This window comes from Chiloscyllium plagiosum, chromosome 42, assembly GCF_004010195.1.
Source record: "Chiloscyllium plagiosum isolate BGI_BamShark_2017 chromosome 42, ASM401019v2, whole genome shotgun sequence".
Taxonomy (NCBI): Eukaryota; Metazoa; Chordata; class Chondrichthyes; order Orectolobiformes; family Hemiscylliidae; genus Chiloscyllium; species Chiloscyllium plagiosum.
This window is the reverse complement of record NC_057751.1, coordinates 4,480,536-4,496,211: the sequence shown is the minus strand read 5'-3', so window position 1 is coordinate 4,496,211 and position 15,676 is coordinate 4,480,536. Positions and strand designations below refer to the sequence as shown.

The window sequence follows — 15,676 nt, the reverse complement described above, 5'->3', positions numbered from 1 at the left end:
CCCTGACTGTGGCTTCAATTTCACAATGAGAAACGTCAGGTACAATAACGACTCCTGGAAGGAGTTGAATGTGTGAGGAACTCGCCCAGCCGCTGATGATGCTGGTGTTGGAAAACAAGGTTGGAATCTCAGCCGCACCCTCTCAGGAATCCATTTCAGAGCTGAGTTGACCATGAGACATCACATGCTCACCAACTAGTGGCTAGTTATTCTCCCTGTGTAAGAATCGACCATTCAATCAAATGTCTTTAACAACTTTTAATTCGCAGAATTGGCCGGGTTGGATTTGTCCTTGCTTCATGTACAGGACATACCTGGCCAATTTACCACATTGTCGGGTAGATGTCAGTGTTGTAACTGTACTGGAACAGCTTGGCTAGGGGAGTGGCAGGTTCTGGAGCACAAATCTTCAGGACTATTGCCGGAATATTGACTGGGCCCAGAGTCTTTCCTGAGATGGATCATCCAATTGGCACTTCGAGCTGAACGTCAGGCTCCCCTGTCACTGAAAGTGGGGTATATTTGTGGAGTCCACTGAGGCCTGAGAAAGTCCTGTGACTGATATTTAAAATCTGTTACATCAACAACGAAGACCAAAATAAAATTCCATCAATATGTTTATTGTTTGACACATTATTTCTGCATTAAAATTGATTCACAGTCACTGGAGTTGAATGAGTCTTCTCACATGCCAGTTCTCCAACGTCAGCTATGTCCGTCTCCGAAAGGCTGTTGAGAAAGCAGCTTCCTTGCCTGTCAGTCAGCAATGTCAACAGGTTCATGGAGAAAATGGGAAAGGAAGATCATCATTTCATCAGAGCAAAAATTAAATGAAAAATATTGAGTGAGTTAATCTTCTTATAACAGTCCCATTACAAAGCAGCTGATCATCTCACTGAATACAAATGATAGCCTGCAGGGTATGTATATTTCCAAGTTGTTTCCCTCACTTGGATAAATGAGGATTTTCTTTCTGATAATGACATACCTGAAAAGTGTCAGTAATGCGATATTAAAATCAAACAACCTTGCCCTATTCCTGAATGGTTCCTAGAAATGAATCAATAACGTTACTGTGGAGTCTGAGATTAACCCAAACCTTACATTCCTTTGCCACTCCTGAGAGGAACAAGAATGAGTGGGCCTAGATTTAAAGTGATCAGCAAAGTGAGGTAAAACTGGTACAGTTCAGGTCTGGAATGCACTGCCTGGATTCGAGTGGAGGAAGGTACAATTGGGGCATTAAAAAGGGGCATTAGGTGGTAATCTTGAATAGAGATGATGAGCAAGGTTATGGGGAGTAAAGCAGGATTTGACATGAGGTTGCAGTGCTCATTAATGAGCTAGTGCAGGCATGATGGGCCAAATGGCCTTCTTCTGTGCCCTGACACGTCTGTGAGTCTGTGATGGTCCGTCTGCTTCTCTCAGAGAATTTATCATTGTCCCATAACCAGGAGCAGTGCTACAGGAGGTTATGGTGTTTGTAACCAGGTCAGCCAGGTAGACCTGAGAGAATCTGACTGGGGCTGTTAACCGGGTCCAATTAGGGAGCACTGTCTGACAGATAGAAACAGGAGTGTCTGAGGTTCTGTTCACTATGAGAGCTGCCTCTGAGGGAGCTGGGTCAGTGTCAAGGACTCTCCACGGGTGAATAAAGGGTGACTTAGTGAAGGAATACCGGCCTCTGTGGAGTTATTTCAGGTGTAGTCTGATTAAAAATAAACTCATGATAGTTGGATCATTCATCCCTTTTACTTATATTCTATTGATGTTTATGATGGATCGATAGCGTATTGGCTGTTTTGAGTGTTGCTCTGCATCCTTTCGTGATAGTTAGCATGAAGCTGTGTGTACCAGACCTCTTTCAGTTTCATCCTTATCTATTTGTCCTCCTCTGACTGAATGCTCATTTCTGATATTTCCTTCCACCCCAAAATGTTCTACACTGTGTGCACTCTACATCTTAGTTGGTATGCCCCAGGATGGTAGGCAGCTCTTTAAATTACATTATTTTGGAAATTGTCACGTGAGAGGGGATGTGGTGTCTGAGGTTCTGAGTGTCTGAAGTTCTGTTCACTATGGGAGCTGGGTCAGTATCGAGGATTCTCCATGTGAAAATAAAAAGGGACTTGGTGACAGGATACCAGCCTCTGTGTAGTTATTTCAGGGGTTCCTGTGATTAGTTCTGCAGCCCTTCCAATTGTCTTTTCACCTTCTGACATGTCCTCCCATGGTCTGGGTTCTGGTCAAGTGTCTGATTTTATTAAATGTTTCCCCAGACATTGCTCTGGGATCCTGGTGGGTAATACAGTGCTCAATAGGGTCTAATGATAACAGGCTGACTGGGATCTGGGTCGGATCTAGAGTCCAATGAAATGATAGCAGAGGCAAGCTACTGGTTGTTAAAAAGGACCACATTGTGAGGACAAGTTATGCAGAGTGGAACCTCTTTTCTCTTAAGATTAGATTACCTACATTGTGGAAACAGGCCCTTCAGCCCAACAAGTCCACACTAGCCCTCTGAAGAGTAACTCACCCAGACCTATTACCCTCTGACTAATGCACCTAACACTGTGGGCAATTTAGCACGGTCAATTCACCTGACCTTCACATCTTTGGACTGTGAGAGGAAAGCAGAGCACCCGGAGGAAGCTCCACACAGACAGTCACCCGAGACTGGAATCGAACCTGGGTCCCTGGCAGAGAGAAGCAACATCCTCTGATGGAAAAGTTCAGAACAAAGATGTATCACCTTCGGATTCAAGCTCAGGCATTCAGGGGTGATCTGAGAAAGGGGCTGTTCACGCAAGTGGTGAACAGAGTTGGAAATGGTCCCAGTAAAGTGGGCTGCTTTGTCTTGGATGGTGTCAAGCTGTTACCTCACACAGACCTTGGTCTCAATGTGTTGCCAGCGAACCTTCATCGAATCTGTTGGAGTCAGCTGAAAGTTCAGAACGTAACTAACAGGAACAAGATTGGAAAGGGGTTTTCTCTTGCCACCAAGATATCAGAGGACAAAGGGATAATCATGTCTCGTGTCACTGCATCACTTCCAGTGGGATGTATGCTGTCTTAAGAAAGCCCACTGTCTAAGCTACCACTGATTGAGTTGGGGGTGGGAGGATGGTGGAGGGAGGGTTTGGATTGGAGGCTGGGTGGGGGAAAGCTCCACTGAACGAGCTTACCCATCCCATCCCACACACAGCTTCGATCGGACTGCTACTTTCTCAGGTACCTTTGTAGCGTTAATGGGAATATATGTAGTTTCCTTTCATGATTAGAAAATATTTTTTCATTATTGTAACTGGATTGAGGCTCTAATGAGTACTTTCAAAATTCTGCAAAGTCTGTTCAGAGCTATTTTGTACTTGTTGTGTTTACTTATGGATAATTCATGAATAAAGTATATCTTTGAAATGAAAATTTCCATACAAACGGTTCTGCAATAACGTGGTAGGTTCCCTTCTTGTGCAACCATGTGTTATAAGAAAATCACTTAATAGCAGCACTGTTTATATCAATGGAGTTGGAATTGTGGTATAACCAATTCAAGCTTTACAAGTTCCTGCGATAGAAAGTGTCCCCCCAGTTCATCAATCATGTTATCATGAATTCCCATTAATGAAACACACATTGTAGCAGTAGGACCTGTATTTGCATGTCACAGCGAAGTCCCTTGTACAACAAGAGATGACTCAGGAGTGTGAGGGAATACTCCTCACTTGCCAAGATGGGGGCAGCTCCAACAACATCAAGGACAAAGCAGCCCGCTTGATTGACACCACATCCACAAGCATCCACTCCCTCCATCACCGGCGCTCAGTAGCAGCAGTGTGTACTATCTACAAGATACACTGCAGCAATTCACCAACGATCCTCCACAGCACCTTCCAAATTTACAACCACTTCCATCGAGAAGGACAAGGGCAGCAGGTAGATGGGAACTCAACCCCCTGCCAGTCCCCCTCTGAGCCCCTCACCATCCTGACTTGGAATATATATCGTCTTTCCTTCACTGTCGCTGGGTCAAAATCCCAGAATTCCCTTCTACTCTGGGTGTCACGATAACCCAAAGTCTGCAGTGGTTCAGGATGGCAGCTCACCACCACCTCCTGGAGAGGAATTAGGGGTGGGGCTAATAAATGCTGACCCACCCAGCGACACCCACATCCAATGAGTGAATTTGTGAAAAACAAAATACAATGGGTGGTGGAAATACGGAACATTGCCTACCTGATAAGCTCTTGAAACTGGGAAATGATTGTATATTTAAAAACTGAAGATAGATGGTTGTTTCTTTGGGGGGGCTATGACAGGAATCTGAACCAAGGCAGACTGATGGATATAGGCTACAGATCAGCCATTAAATAGCATAGAACGCTCTGGGGGCAGAATGGCCTCTTTTATTAATGGTCCCATTTGATAACAGGTTAATAATGTCCACCTTCTGAGAAAAAGCATGCTCTGTGTGGATGCACAGACTGGGAGCACTTTGCTGTCTTTGTAACATGTCCTTTTCTCATTTGAATTCAGAAAACGTTTGTCCAGGAGGCAAGCAATCCTCATCTTTGTCATAAATTTCCGTCTTTCCAACCCAATGGCAGACTGCCAGGTTTGTCTGGCTTTGAAATTTGCTACTCTGGAAGGCATTGTTGTTCCAGTGACTAATTACATTACAGGGGAGGTGATTTTGTTTCGGCTGTGAGAGGAATTTCAACCTCATCCCATGAAAAGGCAGCAATATCTCTTGTGAGAATGGGGAGGTTCAACACTGCAGGGTTGGAGTCCTTTTGCCTGACAAGACCACCATATCAATTCTACTTTGTCGGTCAGAGCATTGATTATAAGAACCGGGAGGTCATCTTGTGGCAGTACAGGACGTTGGTGAGGCCACTTTTGGAATGTTGCATTCAGTTCTGGTCCCCCTGCTACAGGAAAGATTTTGTGGAACTTGAAAGGGTTCAGAAAAGATTTACAAGGATGTTACTGGGGCTGGAGAGTTCGAGTTATAAGGAGAGGCTGAACAGGCTAGGACTTTTTTCACTGGAGCGGAGGAAGTTGAGGGGTGACAAGGTAGAGGTTTATAAAATCATAAGGACCGTAGATAGGGTGAACAGACAGGTCTTTTCCCTCAAAGTTCAAAAACGAGAGGGCATAATTTTACGGTGAGAGGGGAAAGATTTAAAAGGGACCTGAGGGACAACATTTCACGCAGAGGGAGGTATGTGTATGGAATGAGCTGCCAGAGGAGGTGATGGAGGCTGCTACAATGACAACATTTGGAAGGCATCAGGATAGGTTAATGGATACAAAATGTTTTGAGGGATATGGGCCAAACACAGAAAAATGGGACTACTTTACTTTGGGAAACCTGGGGTGCATGGATGGGTTGGACCAAAGGGTCTGTTCCCATGCTGTATGACTTTATGACTCAATGACTCTAACCAGTCTCCAGGCCAATGGTAGTCAGCGATTCTGAAGGATGCAATAATATGGCCTTTCCATGCAGCTTCAGTGCTTTTCTTGGGAGAGCTGCCTCTGTTAATTGTGAACCATTGAGAAATGTTTCTTCTTTTCCAAACAAGTGTCTTGACTTAGTCAGGAAGATTGCAGGGAAGGTCATGTGATAACGCCTTCAGGTCGATGCCTAACAAGAGTTGGTGACCCTGAGCTATAGGTGAGTGAGGGTGAGGGTTCAGAGGTCAGCCCTCTGCTCCACCTGGGTTCCCCTGGTAACCAGGTTCAGAGCAGTACCAGCGGGAGGCTTCAGCTGTAGGCCCAGATCATTGGCCACACAGCAGAGAAGCCCAAAGGAGTGAGTTGAACTTGCTGTGGCTTGTTGTGAAACAGGGCTGGAACCTGGAAAGCCTCTTGCTCCATCCCTGGCTATCCCTCACCCCGGACCAGATGTATATTCCTTTTCACATTGATTACAGTGCAGAAGGGTTTGGGAAATAGAGTCTGGGTAAGGGATGATACGAGAGAGTAAACAGAGCACGTGGTTACCAACCATTCATCTGGAAATATCCAGGGTTAAGGATAGGACTTGTGGTGGGGTTTACACTGATCAATTCTTTTCCATCTTTACAAAACTACACATGTACCAGAGATGGGTCTCCATCTGGGTGGAGCAGTGCTCAATCTTTTTGTAAAGTTCTCAAGTACAGATAGTTATTCTATAAGGTGATGGTTGCATTCTGGTGCAACCCCACGTTATAGAAAAATCGCGCTTTAGGAACAGTGCGTAAAAGTGTTGGCAATGTAATTGCATTACAACCAACACACGTTCTAAAAGTTTGCACTTTAGAATTTGTCAACCGTGTTACAGTGAGTTTGCGTTGATGAGGGTGTCTTATTTAATTCCAAAGTACATGTAAATTTCCTGGCTTGGTGCACTCAGGAAAAGCTACTTCACTCAGAGGCTGGTGCATGTGGAACATGGTGAGTTAATGTTCTTTCACACACTCAGGATGTCAGTACACCTTCGAGAGACATCACTGTAATGCTGTCACTCATCAGGGCTTGTTGACCTGAGAGCACCAATGTCTCAGTCTCCATCTTTACTGCAGCCACTTGAAGCATGACCTGCCAATGAAATTGTGCCCCTGCGTATAACACAGTGGCCTGATGCTAACACTCATGTCTGTGATTCTGATGTTTGTAAATATGAGCAAAGCCATCAGAAATATTGTGTTGGATTCCTCAATACCATGTTGCTCACGTCTTGATTTGCGTTTGACGTGAGATAACAGCGTCCCATCAACTTTAAACACAAGTAGGCTGGGTGGATTTCAGGGACTGGGTGACTGCGGGAGGGAGAAAGGAGACGAAGGGTTTGCTGAAAAGGTGGAAGGAGAATCATGGGAAGAAATCACCAGAAGGGTTGAATGGCCTGTTTCAGTGCTGTAGATTCTATGTAACATGACCAGGGAGAGAAAGACATATACCTGAAGGGAACAAGGATTTGAATGGCTGAGCATACGCAAGAGGTCAAAAGGCCTGACCTCGTTCCTTCCTTCTACGTTTCTATGTCCCTCACACTCAGCACGCATTATCCCCATGTTCCTGTCCAAGCCGCTCACCAAGCTGACCTGGAGACATGTCAAGGTTCCTTCAACATCAAGGGTCAAAATCTTGGACCCCCCCCCCCCCCCCCCCACCTCCTTATGGTACCTGCACTCCCAGGGTCTGCAGTGGTTCAAGAAGGCAGCTCCTCCTGAAGGTCCAGCGTGGGCTGCTGGCTTAATCAGAACGTCTGCAATCCCCTGAAAACGTCATGGGAACAACAGCCCAACTCAGCTTCTCGGTTTGTGAGTGAGAGGCCTGGGGAACATGATTGCAAAAGCAAAGATAGGAAGGAATCTGGGAGCTTGGTGGAAAAGAAATTGCACCTTCTCTATAAATTACCAGTGAACAATGAGTCCAGCTCAATTGATTTCCTTTGGTGCCATGTGTTCTCAGAAAAGATTGTGACATGCCAATGGATTGAGTCATCCTCCAAGCTAATTTCAGCCTTTTCAGGGAAAAAAAAAATCAGTCAGCGTTCTGTGTCAAACTACAGCCAGTCATTTCACTCTAAGAACCGATCAATATTTTGTGGTTTAATGGCGTCTCATTTGATTTTGACCCAGAGGAATATTTTGCAGTGAATGTTCTTCTGCCATTGCCTGTGATGTAGCTGAAATGTCAAGCAATTATATTTAAAAGCTTTCTTCTGAATTGCACAAACTGCAACATCAATCTGAAAAATCACCTTCAATGCTGATGGGACTGTATTCTCATTTGCCAAGATTTGACAATCAGATTTGGACTCCCATCACGATGATCGATATTGAAGGAGCTAGCAATGCTTTTAGAAGTTTCTCTTCCTTCATTTTCAAGATTTGACTTTGAGGAATTACGGAGGAACTTTTGCCGCTAGCCCAACCTCAGAAGCTCCTTTGAAGTGCAGCTAATTCCTGTGGGCAGAATTGACTGTGGTTATGAAAGATCGCAGCTTTGATAGATGGGTTTGAACACAGATCAACAGATCAAACACCTTCCCCCTCACTGGTCAATGACCCACAATCCCCCTCAGTTGTGTCACCAAAGATAGCCAGTAGAGCCACTTTGAGGGGTCCCCTACATGGGTACAGTGCTGCCTCATAGCGCCAGGGACTTGGGTTTGATTCCACTCTTGGGTGGCTCTCTGTGTGGAGTTTGCATGTTGTCCTCATGGCTTCCCCCCCCACCCCCACCCCACCCTCCAGGTTTCCTCCAACAATCCAAGGAAGATTGGGGTGGATTGGCCATGGGAAATTACCCATAGTATCCTGGCATGTGCAGACTTGGAGAGGGGGTTAGCCGTAGGAAATGCAGGGGAGCAGGGATAAGGTGGGTCTGGGTGGGATGCTTGTCAGAGGGTTAGTATGGACTTGATGGGCCAAATGGCCTGCTTTAGCACTGTACAGATTCGAACTGAGTGGGGAGCGGATCACAAATCTGAAGCACATCAATTCTGGAGTAAGAACTATGTGTTCTTCCAGTCTCCAGAATTCGGCTGACAGTGTTAGGATGCAGGTCTCTTTAAGGATTACTCAGAACCAGTCGAGAAAGTAAGGACTGCAGATACCTGAAATGTTGACTCTCCTGCTCCCTCAGATGCTGCCTGCCCTGGTGTGCTTTCCCAGCATCACACAGTTTGACTCAGAACAACCAGAGAATTCATTGAGAGCTGGGAATAGTCCTCCCGGCGGAGTACAACTGAAGGATTATAAACGCGGAATTTCTTTGTCACAGTCCCGGTTTGTGCGGCTTATTGCCAATAGCACCTGGGAGTTAGAGGTCAGGAAGTGCCACCACAACTCTGCTGTGCAGGAAGGAGACACCGTTGCCTGGCCTGATGTTCCGGGATAATTGGGAGAAGGCACGGGAATGGGTCTGTCTGCCGGCCTTCACTTCCCTTTGATGCAGAAAGAGTCACGAGACTATTAATCAAGAAACTCAGTTCTGGGGACCTGGGTTCAAATCCCACCATGGTCGATGACGGAATTTGAATTCGATAAAGAATCTGGAATTAAGAGTCTAATGGTGACCATGAATCCATTGTCAATTGTCGGGAAAGCCTATCTGGTTCACTGAAGTCCTTGAGGGAAGGAACTGCCATCCTTGCTTGGTCTGGCCTACATGCGACTCCACATCCACAGTGATAAGGTTAATAGAACATAGAATATAAAGCACAGCACTGTACAGGCCCTTTGGCACCGTGCGCTGACCTGTGAAACCAATCCAAAGCCCATCTAACCTACACTATTCTAATATCATCCATATGTTTATCCAATGGCCATTGAAATGCCCTTAATGATTTGACTCTTATCTAGCCTCTGGGCAAGTTGGAATGGGCAATAAATGCTGCCGAGACAACGATGCCCACATTCCAGGAGTGAATAAATTTTTTAAAAGTTCATTGGTCAACAAAATAGAGTTGGCTTTGTCCAGGGCTGGATTAAAGTCTCCTTTAACCAGTCCAGACAGTGGGCTCAGGAGGGTGCTCATAGCCCTCAAATGCCTGCTCCTCTTTTGCAGTTACCTTGATCCCTTGCCGAGGGAGCGTGCACTATCCACCCAGCCACTTCCAACTTGGGTGGGCACCACAGGGAGGAGGGTGCATTCTCTCCCATCCTTTGTGAACCCCTGACTGAGTACCTCCTTTTTTGGTTATGGGTCGGGTTACCGTGTTCCTGGCCAGCAGGTCTTTGATTGGATTTTGTTTTCGTTGTAACATTCAAACAAGGAGCTGTGTTCTTCCCCAGGAGGGGAGCGGGTTTCTGGACAGGATCCAGAAGGGAAGGGGAGATACTGCCCCTTGTGCTGACCTGGTAGCTTAGAAATAAAGCAGCTGTAAATCTCTCAAAGTCTTCTGCCGAGTTCACCGTCTGGATGTCTGTCTATTAAACACTGGTTGGAATTAAGTTGTGCCCAATGCTGAGCTTCACTTCAGAGAAAGGGCCAGGGAGATGGCGTACTCAGTTCCATGGAGAGGATGAGAAAGCTTGCCTTCCATTAGAGGTGAGGAGGTGGAGTGCTTCACAGGGATTTCAGTCTTACGTTTAATTCATTCACGGGACGAGGCTGGGCTAGCGTTAATTCCCTGGAGTTGTCTTGGTGACCTTCCTACTGCAGCCCATGAGGTGTCACCACAGAGAGGTCATTTGGATCGAAGGTCAGTCACCGGAAGATTGAGAGAATAACCTGTGATTTCAGCTGATTGGCAAAAAAAAATAAATAAAACCAAGAGAATTTGGACGTTCTGAACACACCAGGTTTTTATAAGCTGGACCAGGTGTTGTCTTGAAAAGGTGACATTGAAATATTCAATCCCACACAAGAAAACAAACAGCTGTTTGAAGAGGAGAATGGTTACAGTGCTACAGGGCAGGGAGCAGGGGTGTGGCGGTACAGTAGAAAACTCTTTCCATAAAGCAGTACAGGCACTGTGGGCTAAAACACCTCCTCCTGTGTGTTGGGATTTTGCAAGAAGTGAAATCAAGGGGTGGGAAAGCTTTCATCTTCCATCTGAATACACTTAGCTGTTTAAAACTCTGCTGTAATCATGTTAAAAGGCATGACAGAAATGCTGAAAGAACAGGGAGGGGATAAGAAAGAAGAATGACTTTGCACAATGACATGCTGTGACCTTGAACACTAAAAGGATGTTGGAAGCAGATTGAAATGGAACACAATTTCTCATTGAGAAAAATTACGGGGTTGTAGAGAGAGGCCGGTGCTGTGGAACGAACTGGCTAAATCTTTCACAAAGCTGGGACAGCTTCGGTGATCTTAACGGCCTCCATGCTGTGCTGTATCATTTGAAATAACTTCTTTCTTTGGAACAAGAGCCATAAAAACTCTAAACCAAGAATGGTCAGGAAGGATGGATTTTAGAGCCACCGGTCAACTTCACAAAACGTCAGAGGTTCACTCCACTGGCTTTCGTGATGTTGTCCAAACTCTTCAGCTCTTTTCCTGCCTTGTTATACAACGTGTAACAGTCCGTCATGCCAACAGACCAGCAGGTCACAGAGCTGGGGATGGCTGGGAGTGACAAACACAAAGGGGCAGGAAAAGTCAATGTGATTCACGACATTAATTCCGAACAAAGCTTCAACCTATCCACGGAGAGAGAGCAAGCTAACGTTTCGAGTCTTGATGACTCTTATTCTGAGCGTGCTGTGATCTCCAGTATTCAGCTCAGATTCCAGCATCTGCTGTCTTTTACTCCGGCAACCTACCCACTTCGGATTCCATTCACAAGGAACAGACTGGGAAAAGGAGAACTGCAGGCCTGAATTGTTTTATTGCAGGGTGCAGCTGACAGTGGGAGCAAGGCTGTGAGGCAAGGTGAGGCCTGACTCCGCTGGCAGAATGTTGCGGCCTTGTGTCTGACTCAACACAAGCTACAAAGTGCAGGACCAGGGGGAGACTGCCCTTTGTGTGGTGATGGGTAATGGGTTAATTGAAGAACTCTCCCTGGTAGATGTGAAAACTCTAACAGCACCATTTGGAACAAGAGCAGGGTGCTTCTCTCTGGCCAATTGCAATCCCTGATCCCAAAACATAGCAACTAGGAGCTGGAGGAGGTCATTCAGTACAATCACAGCTGATCTCATCTCCACTTTCCAGCCTGTTGCCCCTAACCCTTTATTAAAAACTGCCCATCTCCCCCTTAGGTTGATACAGAGTCCCAACATCCACCACACTCTGGGGGAGTGAATTCCACAGATTCACGAACCTTTGAGAAAAGTAATTTCTCCTTATCTCTGTTTGAAACCTGCCCAGCCTCTTATTTGAAAACTATGACCTCTCATTCTCGATTGCCCTCATGGGGAAAACTCCACTCCATCTCAACTTTGTCCAGCTCATTTAGCATCTTATATTCCTCAGTTGGATCTGCTCTCACTGTACTAAACTCTTCCATAACACAGGCCTTAACTGCTCAATTTCTCTTCATTAGGCAAGCCTGTAATCTCTGTAATTAATCAAGTGAACTGAACTCTGGTTCAATTACATCCTTTCTCAGGTAAGGGGGAACAAACGATCCAGAGTACTCCAACTGCAGTCTCAATTAAAAACAACTCTTCCATATTTTTATCCTCTTCGCCTTCAGAAATAAATGCCAAAATTCTATTTGCTGTCCTGATGTAACTGCACACAGCTTTCTGCAACACATATACAAGGATACCCAGATCCCTCTGCGCCAAAGCACTGTGATGTTGCTCTCTTTTGGATAATAAGTTGCCTTTTCATACCTCTGCCCCGAGATGATAACCTCTCACGTACCCACGTTAAACTGCTCAATTCACCTAAAACCTAGGCTCATTCATCTGGCCTATCCCTGTCCATTTTACAATTTCTTACGTCTTCATTGCAACTTTCATTATTGTCTCTCAACTTGGCAAGAGTGGTTTCCATCTCCATGTCAAAGTCATTAATCTGGTTTAAACAGGTGACCTGCTCACAATTGCACTGCGATCTGTTGGATCTTGCTGTGCATGAACGGGCTCTGCTGCCTTTCTCAATGCTCCCAAATATTGTGAGGCGCTCTGTGACAGTCTGAGGTTGGATGGGACAGGCACTCTAGAAATGCAACCTTTTCCTGTTGATCAGCACAAAGTCACAGATTTGCAGGGCTGCTTGTGGCGGTGGGGGGGAAGGGGAGGGTCTCACCTGGATAGAAGCCAAGACCAGGGTCAGTGCTAAGGCACACAGAGTTATGGCAAACAGGTGAATTTTTAATATTTCAGCATATCATGCAATCTAAAAATGTGAGGGAGCTCGCGAAGGGAGGGAGGTACCAATTTGAAATGACAGTCATTGAATTGAACAAATGTCTTCTCAGTGTTTGGATGTCATGCCTTCTCATACACAGGGACAAACAACGAATGCAAGTAGGCTACTCAGCCCTTTGAACCTGCTCCTGCATTCAATAAAGGTACATTAACATTCCTGTATACCCCTAGTAACCTTTCCTGCCCCTCGGCAATCCAGGATCTATCTAACTCTCTGCCTTGAAAGTATTCAAAGACCTGCCCTATTGCCTCTCCAGTTGACAAGGGTGTCCTGGTCAGATTTAGTCTCCGTCCAAGCAAATCTGCTGAGTATTACAGTGTGGCTGAGTTTATCATTGAAGAGTCATCCAGGGTGGGTCCTCACGAGTTTGAGATTTTTGGGGAGGGGGGTTAGGTTGTGATTGTGGGGTTCAGGTAACAAACATTTACCTTCACACCGGCTGCAGTCAATCCCCATCTTCAGTGCCCTTGAGTAGAGCTTGGACAGTAGCATGTCATTATAACTCAATGCTGAAAAGGCTGAAGCTTTGGAGTGTTTTTTTTTGCAAATGATTATCAGTATTACGTTGCCAGAAATATAAGCTGATTTGTGGTTTGGACATGAACATGAAAAATTCTGTTTCTGATCTGTGCAGCAAGCTTAGTAGAAAGGAAAATGAGATCTAATGTCTTGGAATAAATTGGATAAAATGAAAGGTTAGTATCGCTGTTAGAATATCTTTATGGAATTGAAACTAGATGAGCATGTATTCATGTAATAAGTTGAATTCACAGGATCCTGACAGACCCTGGAACTTAGTGATAATCCAGATCAGTCTCCACCCAACCCCATTTATCTAACCATTTCGACGTAGCATTATTCTGAGCCGATTTGTTGCTCACGTACCTCCTTTCAGAGGGTGTGTAAAATTCACCTTGATCTCTTTGTGTGGTTATGATTTCCATTTTCTCACCACTGTCTGGGGAAAGATGTTTCTCCTGAAGCCCCCAAGGGTCTCCAGATAGAGGGCCCCATCTCCCTTCTCGACCGGAGAAGTCCATTTCAAACACAATCACTGTTGTGATGTAGGGGATTATTCTGAATGACTACAAGTAATCAGCAAGGCTTTTACAATCACATCAGTCCTGTTTTGTTCCGCTGACTCTGGGTCAGGACACAAAAGAGCCTTCAGTCCTGCGTGTTTAAGCACAAGGGCAAATGTGTGGCTCATCACACAGACGCACAGAGGTCACGCAGCTGTGAGGCAAGAGGTTGTACTCAGCCAGAGACTGTGGTAAGGCACTCAGTGAGCCTGATCTTATCAGAGGTGCCACCTTTCAGAGAGAGACATTGTTTGTGCATTGGTGCCATGGTCACATTGTCAGAAAGACAGGAAGGTTACTGTTGTTCCCCAGACTGTGCAACCTTTCACAAGACACTCAGGTGGGCCGGGGAGGGGGACGCGTTCATTTCTCTACTCCAGATTCTTTTCTTTCCAAATATGGGAAAAGCATTTCTCACAATTTGCTTCTCCCACTTGGTTACTCCACCCGTAACTTTCTCCAGTGTTCTGTCCCGTGCAAGAAGCGTGAGAATCACAGATCAGGGTGAACCGCAGAGGCAGCTGAGCTCAGACCTTGACGGGTCAGCCAGGCTGTTCAACAAAGCAGGGAAATTTGTGGGAAAGTCATCTCAATCAATGAATGGGCAGAGTGGTCTTTCCTGAGTTTTATCTTCCTGCACGCTATAGTATCATTTTAGGAGAGATTATGTCAGTGAATAGGTGACCCAGGGTGTAGAGGGTATGACCAGCAGTGGCTATGTGGAGTCCAATTTGCAGCCTGGAGTATGTTTATACAGCATTGCGACACCAAAATCTTGGTCTTGCAACCTGGTGATGTTTTATCCATTTGGAAAACTTCAATGAAACATGTCATTCACAGACAATAGAGAGTGGCTGGTGCAGACTGAACTCTGTAACACAGGGGTTCAAACCAATGAATTGAACTCAAAACAGAAAGTGTGAGAGAATCACAGCAAGCCTGGCAGCCTCTGAGAAGAGAGAAACTGGAGTAACGTTTTCAATCGAGGGTCAAAGCTGAAGAAGATAATTCTGAGGAAGAGTCATATCAGACTAGTGAGGTTAACTCTGTTTCTCTCTCCATCGATGCTGCCAGACCTGCTGAGTTTCTGCAGCATGTTCTGTTTCGAATTCGGATCTCTGGTGTTTACATGTTTAGCTTTTATATTTTTGAGGGATTGAAGTCTCTACACTGAGAAACGTGATTGTATGAGTTGAGTATGTTGAGCTGATTTTTATTGAGTGCAGCTTAAGTAACTCCACAGAGGCTGGTATCCCATCACCGAGTCACCCTTTTTTAACATGTGGAGAGCCCTTGACACTGGTCCAGCTCCCTCAGAATCAGCTCTCACAGTGAACAGGATGTCTGAGACTCCTGTTTTTATTTTTTTAATTACCCCCACACTACCACCTAACTGCGGTAGTGCTTATTTTTTCCCCAGTTCCCCACACAAACAAAGCTGCATCAGGACACTATTCAGAAGGGCCACAACACACTGCAGTACACCAGAACTGCAAAACGAAGAAGAGGAACACCTACACAAGGTATTCGCCAAAAGCGGCTACCCGCGCAACTTCATCAGCAGACGCCTAAGAGAAAGACCATGGAACGAGGACATACCACAACCAAAAGGACTAGCCACACTACCATACATCAGGAGCATCTCGGAACTGACAGCCAGACTACTGCGACCCCTAGGACTCATAACGGCACACAAACCAACAGCAACGCTCACACTACAACTCACCAGAACAAAAGACCCGATACCCAACATGAGCAAAACCAAT

The 15,676-nt window shown here is 45.6% G+C and overlaps 1 long non-coding RNA gene across 1 annotated transcript in view; it reads right to left on the bottom strand.

The window, feature by feature from the left end:
- Nucleotides 1-617: 617 nt before the first annotated feature.
- LOC122543038 overlaps nucleotides 618-15,676 on the bottom strand; it is a 28,091-nt gene continuing 13,032 nt past the window's right edge. Inside the window, exons 2-3 of the long non-coding RNA XR_006309902.1 lie at nucleotides 7,754-7,958; nucleotides 618-753 (exon numbers count right to left, since the gene is read on the bottom strand). This is a non-coding gene — a long non-coding RNA (uncharacterized LOC122543038). The remainder of the gene's footprint in view (nucleotides 754-7,753; nucleotides 7,959-15,676) is intronic.